Source organism: Lithobates pipiens, unplaced genomic scaffold, assembly GCF_037356315.1.
Source record: "Lithobates pipiens isolate NorthernLeopardFrog02 unplaced genomic scaffold, aLitPip1_a1.2 Scaffold_18, whole genome shotgun sequence".
Lineage (NCBI taxonomy): Eukaryota > Metazoa > Chordata > Amphibia > Anura > Ranidae > Lithobates > Lithobates pipiens.
In genome coordinates this window covers 639,928,530-639,942,759 of record NW_027507758.1, presented here as the reverse complement: position 1 = coordinate 639,942,759, position 14,230 = coordinate 639,928,530, and the positions used below count along the sequence as shown (strand labels likewise).

General features: G+C 47.4%; 2 protein-coding genes across 2 annotated transcripts in view; one reads left to right on the top strand and one right to left on the bottom strand.

Moving 5' to 3' along the window:
• The window catches only part of LOC143986899 (uncharacterized), a 549,767-nt gene that overhangs the window by 211,976 nt on the left and 323,561 nt on the right, over nt 1-14,230 (top strand). The gene's annotated exons all lie outside the window — the stretch shown is intronic.
• Nucleotides 1-14,230, bottom strand: part of LOC143989561 (uncharacterized) — a 470,483-nt gene that overhangs the window by 434,044 nt on the left and 22,209 nt on the right. The window lies entirely within an intron of this gene.

Here is a 14,230-nt window from a genome sequence, read left to right as displayed (position 1 = left end):
AATGAACTGGTAGGAGATCAGAGGACCCATTTACTAGTTACCTTGAGGCAGTGGCGTACTAAGTGGGGGGCGGGGGGGTGGGCCGCCCCGGGTGCCACACACTGGGGGGGGTGTCAGGCCAGCGCCCCCCCCCCCTCCGCAACTGAAGAGGAGACAGCGCCGCGCTTTGGGTTCGCAGCCCACACAGAGAGAGCCCGAGGCACTGGCAGTGGGCGGCATTGCAGTGGGGAGGTGCGAGCAGCACCCGAGTGGAGTGACATCTGCCGGGCTCAGTGATCCGGGACCCGGCGCAATAATCCTCTTCTCTCTGTGGTCGCGTTGCCTTCTCAAAGTGCTAGTATTACTAAATCATCAAATCTGCAAATTACTAAAAATCTACAGGAAACATAAATAGAAGATAAATTGGAAATTAAATAAAATTACAACTGTGCAAAAAAAGTGCTTACGTGCTTGTAGTGCAAAATACGTGCATATAGAGCCTATCAGGCTTATATCATCTTCACACAAACAAACTTTTCAAAGAACACAAAAAAACATTTGAAATTTGACAGAAAATCCAAAAAACAAAGCAAACCAAAAAATATAAAAATAAAATTAAGAATCCTCAGAAAAAGTTTTTTTCCCAGAAGAATTTCACAAAAGTTCAATAAAAGTGACTCGTGCTCAGTGCCTGGTGTATTCTGAAACAACCGGTGTGTTTTCCGTGCGTAAAGCAAATTGCCGCACTCACCAGCTCCCCTGCCCCTGCAGGGGTTAACTCGCCTCCACAGTGTGAGCCCCTGTGCCGCTGTATAAAGCTGGTCCGGTTTAGTGTTCAGTTATTCCTCTTTTTCTTGCTATGGCAACCTTCTGGCACTCCACTCTTCTTCCCAACCCTCTAAGTTGTCGCTGATAGTGAAGGACCTCCCACCTGGCTGCAGATCACTTGCCCATCTACCTCTGCCTCATTAGGTGTGGACTCTCTGAGCTGCTGTAGGATGGAGGCAGAGAAACTTATCTTCTCTGTCCAGGAACCCAGAGAACTGTAGGAAAAGGAGATAAAAGTGTCTGTATGTGAGTGGGGGGCTGGTGAGTGCGGCAATTTGCTTTACGCACGGAAAACGCAACGGTTGTTTCAGAATACACCAGGCACTGAGCACGAGTCACTTTTATTGAACTTTTTGTGGAATTCTTCTGGGAAAAAAAACTTTTTCTGAGGATTCTTAATTTTATTTTTATATTTTTTGGTTTGCTTTGTTTTTTTGGATTTTCTGTCAAATTTCAAATGTTTTTTTGTGTTCTTTGAAAAGTTTGTTTGTGTGAAGATGATATAAGCCTGATATGCTCTATATGCACGTATTTTGCACTACAAGCACGTAAGCACTTTTTTTGCACAGTTGTGATTTTAATTAATTTCCAATTTATCTTCTATTTATGTTTTCTGTAGATTTTTAGTAATTTGCAGATTTTTGCACTATGATTTAGTAATACTAGCACTTTGAGGAGGCTGAAATATTTGTAACTTAAATAGTATGCGATTTTCAACTCATAAATAGGAAGCAACTTTTTGCACTGTTATAGGAGAGCACCATAACTACCACCTTGCACTGTAGGGGGGGTCCTGCACTGTAGGAGGGGTCCTGCACTGTAGGGGGGTCTGCACTGTAGGGGGAGGGGTCTGTACTGTAGGGGAAGATTCGGCACTGTAGGGAGATCTGCAGTGTAGGGGGGTATGCACTGTAGAGGGGAGGGGTCTGTACTGTAGGGGAGGATTCTTTACTGTAGGGGGTTTGTACTGTAGGGGAGGATTCTGTACAGTAGGGGAGTCTGCACTGTAGGGGGTCTGCGCTATAGGGTGGAGGGGTCTGCACTGTAGGGGAGGATTCTGTACTGTAGGGGGGTCTGTATGGTAGGGAGGGAGGTCTGCACTGTAGGGGGTCTGTGTAACGTGCAGGGGGTCCAGAGCTGTGAGGGGCTGTGTAATGTAAAGAGGTGCAGGGTGCTGTGTAATGTAAAGGGGTCCAGAGGTTCAGGGTGCTGTGTAATGTAAAAGGGTCCAGAGGTACAAGGGCTGTGTAATGTAAAGGGGTCCAGAGGTTCAGGGTGCTGTGTAATGTAAAGGGGTCCAGAGGTACAAGGGCTGTGTAATGTAAAGGGGTCAGGAGGTTCAGGGTGCTTTATTATGTAAAGGGGTCCAGAGGTACAAGAGCTGTGTAATGTAAAGGGGTCCAGAGGTGCAGGGTGCTGTTTAATGTAAAGAGGTCTTTAGGCGCAAGGTCCTGTGTAATGTAAAGGGGTCCAGAGGTGCAGGGTGCTGTGTAATTTAAAGGGGTCCAGAGGTGCATTTACATTTTATGGTGGGGGGGTGCCAGATATAGGATCCGTCCCAGGTGCCAAATGCTCTAGGTACGCCCCTGCCTTGAGGGGGGAATTGTAAGATCCTCGGAGACAAAGCTGCCTGATGTGGGCGGAGTCCTGGTTTAGGGGAACCAATCAGCTGATGTCTAGTAATAATCTTTGTATTTCTATTTTAGTAGATGGACGGGAGATGAGGAAAACCTCAGAGGATTGTCTCACTTTGTCTCCAGACTGTAAAGTAGAAGATGAGGACATCACACAGTATAGTCCAGGAGAAAACCCGACTACCTCAAATGTCCATCCGGCACCACACAGTGTAGATGGACCATCGTATTCCTCTTATCCCGAGGAACCTCAGACTGTGTGGGACAGTGCCGGACCATCGTATTCCTCTTATCCTGAGGAACCTCAGACTGTGAGGGACGGGGCCGTCCTTCCAACAGAGAAGAGCTTTTCCTGCACTGAGTGTGGGAAGTGTTTCCATTTTAAATCCAAACTTGATGTACATAAAAGAACTCACACAGGAGAGAAGCCGTATTCCTGTCCTGAGTGTGGGAAATGTTTTTCACAAAAGTCCCATCTCTACAAACATCAGAGATCTCACACAGGGGAAAAGCCGCATTCCTGTATTGAGTGCGGGAAATGTTTTTCAGAGAAGTCAAGTGTTTACAGACATCAGAGGTCTCATCACGCAGGGCGAAGCCATATTCCTGTCCTGAGTTTGGGAAATGTTTTTCACAGAAGTCCCATCTCTACAAACATCAGAGATCTCACACAGGGTAGAAGCCACATTCCTGTCTTGAGTGCGGGAAATGTTTTTCACACAAGTCAAGTGTTTACAGACATCAGAGGTCTCATCACGCAGGGCGAAGCCACTTCCCTGTCCTGAGTGAGGGAATTGTTCCTCACTGAAGTCCTGTCTTCCTGTACATCAGGGATCCCACACAACCCTCGAGGTGTATTAGTGCCTTGAGTGCGGGAAATGTCTTCTATATGAATGTTGCTGGACATCACAGCTCTCATGTGGGGAAGAAGCACACCCTGATATACACCTCAGATATACTCCATGGCTGATCTTCATCATGTAAGAAACAGTTGATAAAGAGATCAGAGATCACCAAAGACATGGATGAAGTGTTGTACTGTGTCGGCCATTGATAGCAGGAGAAAAATAAAAATGAAGTCATTACCTCTCATTGGCTGAGTACATTTTGTAGTGTAAGCTCTCACAAAAACTTAGAGGTCTAAATAAAAGTATAAATATCTCTTTCTAAATAGCATGCAATCAATGTTGTATAAATAATATTTCTCTTATATTCACCGACCGACACAGCTCCTCTCCGTACAAAGTGGGTTTGTTAGCCTGTTAGGAGAAACTAGGCAAAATTATAACACAATACATAGAATTGTCAGTACCGCCCAGGGGGGTGGACCCTGTGCTAACAACCCTCCCAGCCACCACAGCAGCTTTAGTTTTATTTTGCCTAGTGAAGGAGAATGACCTAGGAACCCTGCGGGCCCTTCGGTCCATTTTTTCAATGCAGGACTTATATATTTTTGCGCAAGGATTGATCCTGTGATCTTCTATCAACTGCCGGCTGGGCGGCAGGCTGGTTAAGTTATCCTTGTAGTCCCCCAGTCCGGCCATCTAGCGTGTGCAGGTCACAGCTAAGGCTCGGCAGGCCACGACATACCTCAGCTCCAGAGGTGGTCGGTGAGCTTCAATGCTCCGGGGTATACATATGACCGGGCTACTGATGTCTGGATCACAGTATACCGGGCCAGCAGCCATCCTGTAACTGCGCAGGAGTGGGTCTGTAATGGAATGTCTCCCAGCTCTTCAGGACTGGTAAGTTTGTCTCTCCCTGCTTCGGTGAGGTGAGCAGCTGGGCATTCCCTGGGAGGTCGATTCGGGGGCCACCTCACCTCCTTCTCTTCTCTCCCATGTCCCTATCTTCGCCCCTTCCCCCCCGGGGGGGCAGCTGCATGTATCTCCTGAGCGGTGTGGTGCAGGGGTTCGTTGGGTCTCTCACCTGCGGGGGGGTCTGTGTGGCTAGCGGTGGTCCCGGTGTGGGGGGTCCCAAAGAGGTGTCTGTGGGGGTATTTTGTTGTGGCCAGCATTCTGTGCAGTGATTTTTTTCTTAATCGCATGGCGCTGTCCGGCGGCCATTTTGGCTGAGGGCAGAGCAGGTTCCCCTTATGCGCATCAGTGGCCATTTTCTATAGGATTTTCCTATTCAGAGCATTGGCGGCCATTTTTTTGAAGCCTGAGCGCTTTCTTTGACTGCAGCTCTCTAGTGGCAGCTTGCCATGTACTATCACACACTTTCCTATGGGTCCTGTGTAGACAGGAAGCTGCACGGCCATTCACTCAATGATGGAGCAAGATCGGCAGATCGTTTCAGCGCTCATATCTACTGCTGTGGCCGGTACGGCCTCTTCACTCTGCACTTGGGTAACCTCCTGGGGACTACAGGCACAGCTAGTAACCGACACAGAACGCCTCAGGGTGGTGAGTATGGCGCTAAGAGCCCCCCAGCCAGCGGCAGCAGGAGGGTGGGACCTTTACTGTTTTAAGTCCCCTTTCAGGTGGCAGACAGGGTAGGGTCAGCATGATTTCAGAAACTGGTGTTTCTTCCCCCGAAATCCAGGCTATTGCAACCGAGTGACCTGCGGATGGCGCTGTGCCCATGGACACCCTGACGCTGGTCCTTAATTCATTTGTTGCTAAATGGGAGGTGGCGCGTGGTGGGAAAGGTGCGCTAAAAAGGCCCCTGCCCCCCCACCCCCGTCCTCTGGGGAGAGCTCTAATGCAGACTCGGGCCCTGCTGCGGCTGGTGACCCCTGCTCTGACCTATCAGACGAAGCTGACCAGGACCAGTCAGACAGCGAGGATGATTTCCCGTCTGGGTCCGGGCACGACAAAGCGCTTGTTGGAGCACTTATCACAGCTGAAGATCCAGGAGCCAGTGGATTCCTCTGTTGGGGTGTCGGTCCCGTTTGGGTCCCGCAAGCCAGCAAGTTCACCTAAGGTGTTCCCGTATTTGACTTATTTTGACAAATTCATCTACAGGGAATGGGGACGGCCGCAAAGGACCTTTTCGGTCCCCAAAAATATGGCGGTACGTTACCCTTTTAAGGAAAGCCTTCTCAAAAAATGGTCGGCTCCTCTGGTCGTGGATCTCCCAGTATCCAGGTTGAATAAAGTAACCACGATTCTGGTGGAAGGGACTCCTGCATTCAAGGATCCCACGGACAGGAAGGCCAAGGCAGTGGCTCGTTCCTTGTTTATGGTTGTGGGATCCTCCATACGTCCAGTACTGGCATCTGCACTTGTGTCGCAGACCTTGACTGAGTGAGCAAAACGTTTACAACGCGAGTTGGGGGAGCAGAAGGTTTCGCCTGTCTGCGTGGAATTGGCGGACCAACTGGTGCATGGCCTCAAGTACGTTTGTGACGCGTCCCTGGATACTCTTCCTTTGTTATCCAGGGCTTCAGTGTCAGCTGTGGTGCTGCGGCGCCTGATTTGGTTGAAGTGCTGGTCTGCTGACCAGGCATCTAAGAAAGCCCTGACGGATTTTCCCTTCCTTGGCAACTGGCTCTTTGGAGCCTCCTTGGATGACATTATTAAAAATGCCACCGGGGGTAAGAGTACCCTACTCCCACAAGCCAGGAAACCTAAGGAGCCACGCTGTAGGCAAGGGCCCTCTTTTTCTGCTCACAAACGACTTTTTAGTCTGACCGGGGCTTCGGCGAAGCGTCCCCAGCCCGACAGGACGGCCACGGACGGTCAGAAGTGTCCCTGCAACAAAAAGTGCTACTGCATGAAGGTTTGCCCCCACCCTTGTCTTGGGTGGGGGGTCGTCTTTGGGAGTTTGCAGCCAGGTGGTCTTCCCGACTGTCCGACCGATGGGTTTGCGATCTGATTTCCTCAGGCTACAAGATAGAGTTCCTTTCTTGGCCACAAACAAGGTTCTTCCCCTCCAGCATACCCGTGACCCCGGCTTGCCGGGAGGCCCTCTTGGGGGCAGTAAGGGACTTGCTGAGTCGCGGGGTGGTGGTACCAGTTCGGGATTCGGAACGCTTCCAGGGGTTCTATTCAAATCTATTTGTAGTTCCCAAAAAGGAAGGGGTGCGCCTAATTTTGGACCTAAAAGCCCTCAATCACTTTGTCAAAGTGCAGAGGTTCAGGATGGAATCAGTTCGCTCGGTATTTGCTGCACTCCATCAGGGGGACTTCCTGGCGTCTTTGGACATCCAGGATACGTACCTGCACATTTCCATATGTCTGCGGCATCAAAAGTTTCTGCAATTTTCAGTTGGGGAAGACCACTATCAGTTTGTGGCTCTACCATTTGGCCTGGCATCAGCCCCCCCAAGTTTTTACCAAGGTATTGGCTCCAGTTTGCGACAACGTAAGATCGCGATCGTAGGATATCTAGACGATCTCCTCCTGAGAGCATCTTACGCCTCAGAGTTAGAGGAGGATATTGCGATCACCATGCAGACCTTGCAGGAATTTGGGTGTTTGTTGAACCTGAAGAAGTCGGTGATTGTACCGACCCAGCGTCTGGAGTACCTAGGTTTGCTGCTGGACTCCAAGAAAGCGAGAGTCTTTCTCCTTTCAGACAAAGTGCAGACTCTCAGGTCAGCAGTAAAACTGCTGAGGAACCGCGAGGGGTCGTCGATTCGCTTTTGCATGCGAGTCCTGGGACTCATGGTGGCCACCTTCGAGGCGGTGCCGTATGCTCAGTTCCACACCAGAGTCTTGCAGAAAGAGATTCTGTCAAAATGGGACAAATCTCCGTTGTCCCTGGATCGTTCCATTCAGATGAGCCAGTCAGTCAGAGACTCCCTGATATGGTGGCTGAGATCCCTGGCAATTCAGTTGGGAAAGTCTTTCCTACCTTTACAATGGACGGTGATTACGACGGACGCCAGCCTATCCGGCTGGGGTGGAATAATGGGAGTTAAGTCAGGTTCAGGGCCTCTGGTCGGCGGAAGAATCCAGGTTGCCGATCAATCTGCTCGAATTGAGAGCGTTCAGGCTGTGCCTCTCCACATTGTTGTGCTTTTTAAGGACAGTTTCCCACACAGTATTTATTAAGTAATTTTTAACGAAGATAATTTTAAGATACAAAATCAATCTATATGACACAGTCTATACATGTGAAACTTATTCACGGAGACAAGTGATCATACAAAATAGTCACATTTATTGGTTGACAAAAAGACAAATATTTACATGAAATTAAAATATCGATTGCGTCACATGAACACCTTGACAATTAATGGAAACACCCACAAAATGGGAGTGTCGTACTTTGGACATAATTATCACCATTATCACTTCTCGGTAGAATCAATAACCTTTTGATAATTGACAATTAAACAGAATGTCTGTATTTCACAAGTCCAACCGTTACTATACTGCAGGTAAGTAAGTGGTTAACAATGTGAATTGGCAACTATGCGAAAATAAATTTATAATGAAAAATTGAATTTAGAGAAAAAAATCTAAAAGGCGGTTATTGATTCGGGAGAACGGTTTTCAATAACAGAATATTCAAAACATCAATATTTAAGAGAACATAGAAGATATTATCAACAAAATATTTACCCATTCCAACTGGCTACTAGTCTGGATTGTTGGTTACCAGGATTTTTAAGATGGCTGCTGTGGCTTTCACCCTGGATTCTCTTACAGAGGAATTACTTTGTGTGACCTCCGAGTTCCAAGGAGCAGGGATCTTCATGAATGTAAAAATGTGTATTCATGCATGGTGCATGAGGGTCAGTCTAAAATGGTTATATATGTATATCAATGCATATCTATTAAATCTTTAGTCCATTTAGAAAGGACACAGGTTAGATATATATATCAATCAATATCACATACAATTATTATCTATATGGATACATGTATAATTCGGGTATCCAATCAATATTTGTTTATCTAAACATAGGTTAAATTCTTATACAGTTATAATCGCGATTATATGTTTTTCATAATGCTAATTTGTTGCTAAAACACTTCTACTTATAATCACACTTTCATATATATTTTCTTTATGACAAAGTTCTTTAGATCATTAGATACTAAAATTATAATATCTCTTTTGTGACCTACAAATATCACATATGATTTGAATGACTTATAAAAGATCATAGGTACTTTTAAAATATGTCTGACTTGCATATCCCTCTAACATCATGTTTTGAGATGGACTTTGAGCAGTCCAATAAATGTTTAGATAGTTGAGCTGTATCAATCAAGCCCCTACAATTCACACAATATGTTTTGTTGGACAAGGTGTCAGCTATTGAATTTTGTCTTCATGGTTGTATATTGTCCAAACAGTCTTCACTTGAGCACAATGGGGTTTTCTAGTTAAGGGCTATTTCCATGTGATCATTCCCTATGCAAGTTTGGTCTTCTCAATCTAACCAACAAAATAAGTACACATCTTTTTGTTTGGTGACAAAAGCTACCATTGTTCCAGTCTCTTGTTTCAACACAGGGTTTGTAAAAGTTACAGATAACTAATCCCCTGAACATTTGGAAAAACAAAACGTGTGAGATCATGTATTTTGTTTTAAAGGTCTCCAAAAGAGTAACAGTTCAATAATATCAAAATTATAGTTCATCCACTTTTTGAGGCCTACTGAAATCTCTCATCTCTGACAGTGAATATTAAATGTATTTCTTCTTCATGAATTCACAACAACATGGTCCATGAGACTAACAGGACATCCGATCAGGATCCAGTCAGACAATGCCACGGTCCGTGGCATATGTCAATCACCAAGGACACAAGCTCAGCCGTGGCTCGGGAGGTCGCTCACATACTTCGGTGGGCAGAGCGACACGTACCAGCCCTGTCAGCCATTTACATTCCCGGAGTGGAGAACTGGCAGGCGGACTATTTGAGTCGCCAGATGCTGAACCCAGGGGAATGGGAGTTGCATCCGGAGGTGTTCAGGTTACTGTGCCTGAGGTGGGGCACACCAGACATGGATCTTCTGGCCTCCCGTCTCAATCGGAAGGTGCCAAGATTCGTGTCCAGGACAAGAGATCCGTGGGCAGACGCGTCTGATGCGCTGGTGGCTCCGTGGGATCAGTACCAGCTGATCTACGCCTTTCCACTGAAACTGTTGCCACGTCTGCTTCACAGAGTGGAACCCGAGGGGATTCCGGTAATACTGTTTGCCCCAGATTGGCCTCAGCGTCCTTGGTACGCAGACCTGGTGCGCCTGGTGGCAGACGCTCATTGGCGACTGCCGTTGCAAGAGGACCTCCTATCTCAAGGTCAAATTCTCCATCCTGCTTTACCATCGCTGGCTTTAACGGCATGGCTATTGAGAGCCAGGTGTTGAGGGCCCGGGGTCTGTCAGACTCGGTGATTCCAACTATGTTGAGGGCACATAAATCTTCTTCTTGGGCGATATACCATCATACCTGAAAGGCCTACATCTCCATGTGTGAGGAGAGGGGTTGGCCCCCGCGCTCCTTTTCCATATCCAGGATCCTGCTGTTTCTGCAGCAAGGGGTAGACCAGAAGTTGGCTTTAAGCACTATTAAGGGGCAAATTTCGGCTTTGGTTGTCCTTTTTCAGCGGCCCCTGGCGTCTCACTCATTGGTGAGTACCTTTGTTCAGTGGGCCCACCATTGCCCCCGTGGAATTTGAACCTGGCGTTGTCGGCCCTTCAACGACGGCCGCTTGAAAATATCCGGTAAATTCCCCTGTTGACTCTTTCTCGGAAAGTAGTTTTTCTTGTGGCCATCACATCGGCCAGGAGGGTTTTGGAGCTGGCGGCCTTGTCTTGCAAGTCGCCATATCTGGTTATCCACAGGGATAAGGTGGTGTTGCATCCCCAACCGTCTTTTCTACCAAAGGTTGTATCGGCCTTTCATATCAACGAGGACATTGTGTTACCATCCCTGTGTCCTTAAGAGGTGGCCCTTCACGCTTTGGATGTGGTTCGGGCTGTATTTGTCTGTCACTGCTGCCTTTCGGAAGTCAGACTCTGTTTGTTTGTCTCTGTGGCTGGTCCAAAGAAAGGCATGGCTGTTTCGTCGGCCACATTTCTAGGTGGATCAGACAGATTGTAGTACAAGCCTATGCTTTGAAGGGGCAGGTGCTCCCCTTTCCAGTCACGGCCCACTCCACAAGGGCAATTGGCACGTCTTGGGCCTTCCGACACCAAGCGTCTGTCGCTCAGGTGTGTAAGGCGGGGACCTGGTCATCTGTCCACACACCAGGTTTTACAAGGTAGATGTCGGTGCATCGGCTGATGCCTGTTTTGGCCGCAAAGTCTTGTAGGCGGCCGTGTAGTTGCCTTGCTATGTGCAAATAGCCTGTTGTTTCTGGTCTTTCGGTAAAAACGCAGTACTGTTATGTTAAGTGCACTGTTCAATTACTTCCGCAGTTTGATGCGTTTTTTTTGGGGGGTAATTACTCCGGTTTAGGGTACCCTGATTTTTGTGGTGGTTTTTCCACGCACTGTTGTTTTTGTGGGAAAGTTTCACTAATTCCCACTGCTATGGTGGATGAAGTTTTTATACTGTTTTTCCCACCCCTCGTTTTGGCACTGCTTGGGGACCCTTGTACAGAGGAGCTGCATCGGTCGGTGAATATAAGAGAAAATAGGATTTTATGTACTAACCGTAAAATCCTTTTCTCTGTAATTCACCGACCGACACAGCACCCACCCCTCCTTTACGTTATACTGCTTGTTGACGTACTGAAGCTGCTGTGGTGGCAAGGAGGGTTGTTAGCACAGGGTCCGCCCCCCCTGGGCAGACCTGACAATTCTGTGTACTGTGTTACAATTTTGCCTAGTTTCTCCTAGTGGCAGGCTAACAAACCCACTTTGTACAGAGATGAGCTGTGTCGGTCGGGGAATTACAGAGAAAAGGATTTTACGGTGAGTACAAAAAATCCTATTATTTTATTCTTTGGTACAAGATGCACTACAGTGCAGACATAACTACCTTGCATGGCTAGAGAACTGTACTGTTATATAATGATGGTTGGTTAGGCTTCTTTTTTTTTTTTTTTTTTTTTAGCTGCCTGGGGGTTCATTTTAAAATTGATTTTTAGTCCTTTTTTCCCCCTCAGATTTCACTCCCACTATAGCTCAATCAATGCTGTTCTTCTGTGCTTCCAGCGAAGGTGGACCATGTCTGCAGTGTGGAAATATGTTAAAGTTTCTGATGAAGACTAGGGATCAGCTGGGTGTTCGAGTCGCACGCTGTTCATCCCGTTCAGAGAAACCAGAACTTTATGGGCCATTCGCGCCAAATTCAAGTGGTGCTCACGGCCCATAATGCACTGCGGCATTGCAGTGCATTGCTGGCTGATGATTGCCCAAGCATGCACTATGACCCGCATGCTTGGACAATCACAGCGCCGTCAGCGAGGAGAGCCATAATTGGCCACAGGCAGGATGGCTGTGGCCAATTAGGGCTCAGGGGGTTTAGTACACGCCCCATACTATATAAGGCTGCCTTGCGTAGTGTGTTGCGGGCGGCTCATAGAGATAGATGGAGAGACAGTGTGTTTATTTCCTCTGAAGCTATTGCAATTACAGTCGGTGTATTGTGCCCCCTGCACAGTGTACACCTGAAGCTACCCCAATTGCTGGTGTTGTTCTAGTCCTATACCACAGGCAGCTGCAGCAGTTACAGTCCGTGTATTGTGCCACCTGCACAGTGTACACCTGAAGCTACCCCAATTGCTTGTGTTGTTCTGGTCCTATACCACAGGCAGGCAGTTGCAGTAATTACAGTCTGTGTATTGTGTCATCTGCACAGTGTGCACCTAAAGCTACCCCAATTGCTGGTGTTCTGCTGATCCTATACTGCAGGCAGCTCCAGTAATTACATTAAGTATACTGTGTCATCTGCACAGTGTGCACCTAAAGCTACCCCAATTGCTGGTGTTCTGCTGATCCTATACCACAGGCAGTTCCAGTAATTACAGTTGGTGTACTGTGTCGTCTGCACAGTGTGCACCTAAAGCTACCCCCAATTGCTGGTGTTCTCATCTCCCTGCAGGCCATTAGTATGTCTGGAAGGCCAACAAGGAGAGGTAGACAGTCACAAGACAAAAAAAGAAGGCAAGCAGGCTCTGTGTCTAGAGGCAACAGTGCTGGTCATGGATGCGGTGCACCCTCATCAGCACGTGGTCATGGGACATGCTTGATCTTATTTTCGGCAGCTGGACGTGTTGAGCCACAACATGCCGAAGACTTGGTAGAGTGGATGACCAAGCCCTCCTCATCCTCTCCCACCCAGGCTCAGTCATGGGATTTTTTCTTGGCCTATGCCTTCCCTCCAGTCCCTATGATCCTACGTTTTCTCCAAAGACTCAGCATAAAGAGACTGATCATGTTGGCAGTAATCCCTTATTGGCCGTGGAGGCCATTGTTCCCCCTGCTGATGCATTTGTCTTTCTGCAAACACCTCCCTCTCCCACATCTTTAAGACCTTCTGTCTCAGTGAGACTTTGTGCATCCGCATCCAGAGACTTTGAATTTAAGGGTCTGGAAGTTGAGAGAATGAGATTGGAAGAAGTAGGGTGTTCCAGCCAAGTTATCAAAACTCTGCTTCAGGCAAGGAAGGCCTCCACAAGCAATACCTGTTTCAGGATTTGGCAGACATTTCTCGAATTAGCACAAAAGAGAGCAGTTGGACCCACTAAGACCAGAGGTTCAGAACGTGCTGCAATTTCTCCAGTCAGGCCTAGATTTAGGATTAGGCCTTAATACCCTGAAGGTGCACGTCTCAGCCCTCTCCGCTCTCGCGGACACCAGATGGGCCCTAAATTATCAAGTAGAACGCTTTCTAAGGGCCATAATAAGGCTAAAACCACCAAGAAGTCTATACCCCAAATGGGACTTACCGCTAAATTTTCTTGCAGCACCTCCTTTTGCACCTACGGAAGGCTGTTCTTTGGAAGACATCAAACTGAAAATTACCTTCCTAGTAGCTGTTACATCAGGGCGCGCAGAGTCTCAGAATTTCAAGCCCTAGGCTCTCGCGATCCCTATATCGTTTTCTGTCCAGACAGGGTAGTCCTTCAGCCTATCCATCAATTCATACCTAAGGTCCCTTCTACATATCACTCCAATCAGGAATGGGTCCTGCGAGTCTTACCGGAAGAACAGAATTCAGCAAAACTGCACGAATTGGATGTAGCAAGAGCCTTAAAAACAAGATTATTTGTAGTTCCCAGTGGTGTAAGGAAAGGGCAAGCAGCATCAAAGCGCACAATATCGGGTGGATTGTGCGGATTATACACTGGGCTAGTGGGCTTCCTGTTCCTCAGGAAGAGAATGCGCACTCGACAAGAGAGATTTCATCTTCATGGGCAGCTTTGGCAAAGGTCTCCCTTGAGATTATCTGCAAAGCTGCAAGCTGGTCCTCATTCTCCACATTTATGGCTCTCTACAATCTAGATCCAGCTAGTCTCACCTCCCGGGATTTTGGAAGGAAGACCTTACAATTTTCTTTTTCGTAATAGTCAATAAAAAATTCAATTTTCTTCAGCATTCCCTCCCTGGTAGCCAGTTATTTACCATGCATATGCTGCCATGAAGGCAAAATGAAGGAAAATGGAATACTTACCTTTCCGTAATTTTCCTTTCCTGGTGCCTATCCATGGCAGTATATTCCCCTCGCTTGTTCAAATTCTTGTGGCTGAATTGAGTCTAGTTACCAGAATGGGGTTGAGGGGGCGTCACTCTCTTTTATAGAGTTATAATGGTCCTGTGGGTTGGCCGGGGGTGGATCAACCAACCATGCATATGCTGTCATGGATAGGCACCAGGAAAGGAAAATTATGGAAAGGTAAGTATTCAATTTTCCATTATATCTATAGAGGTAGGT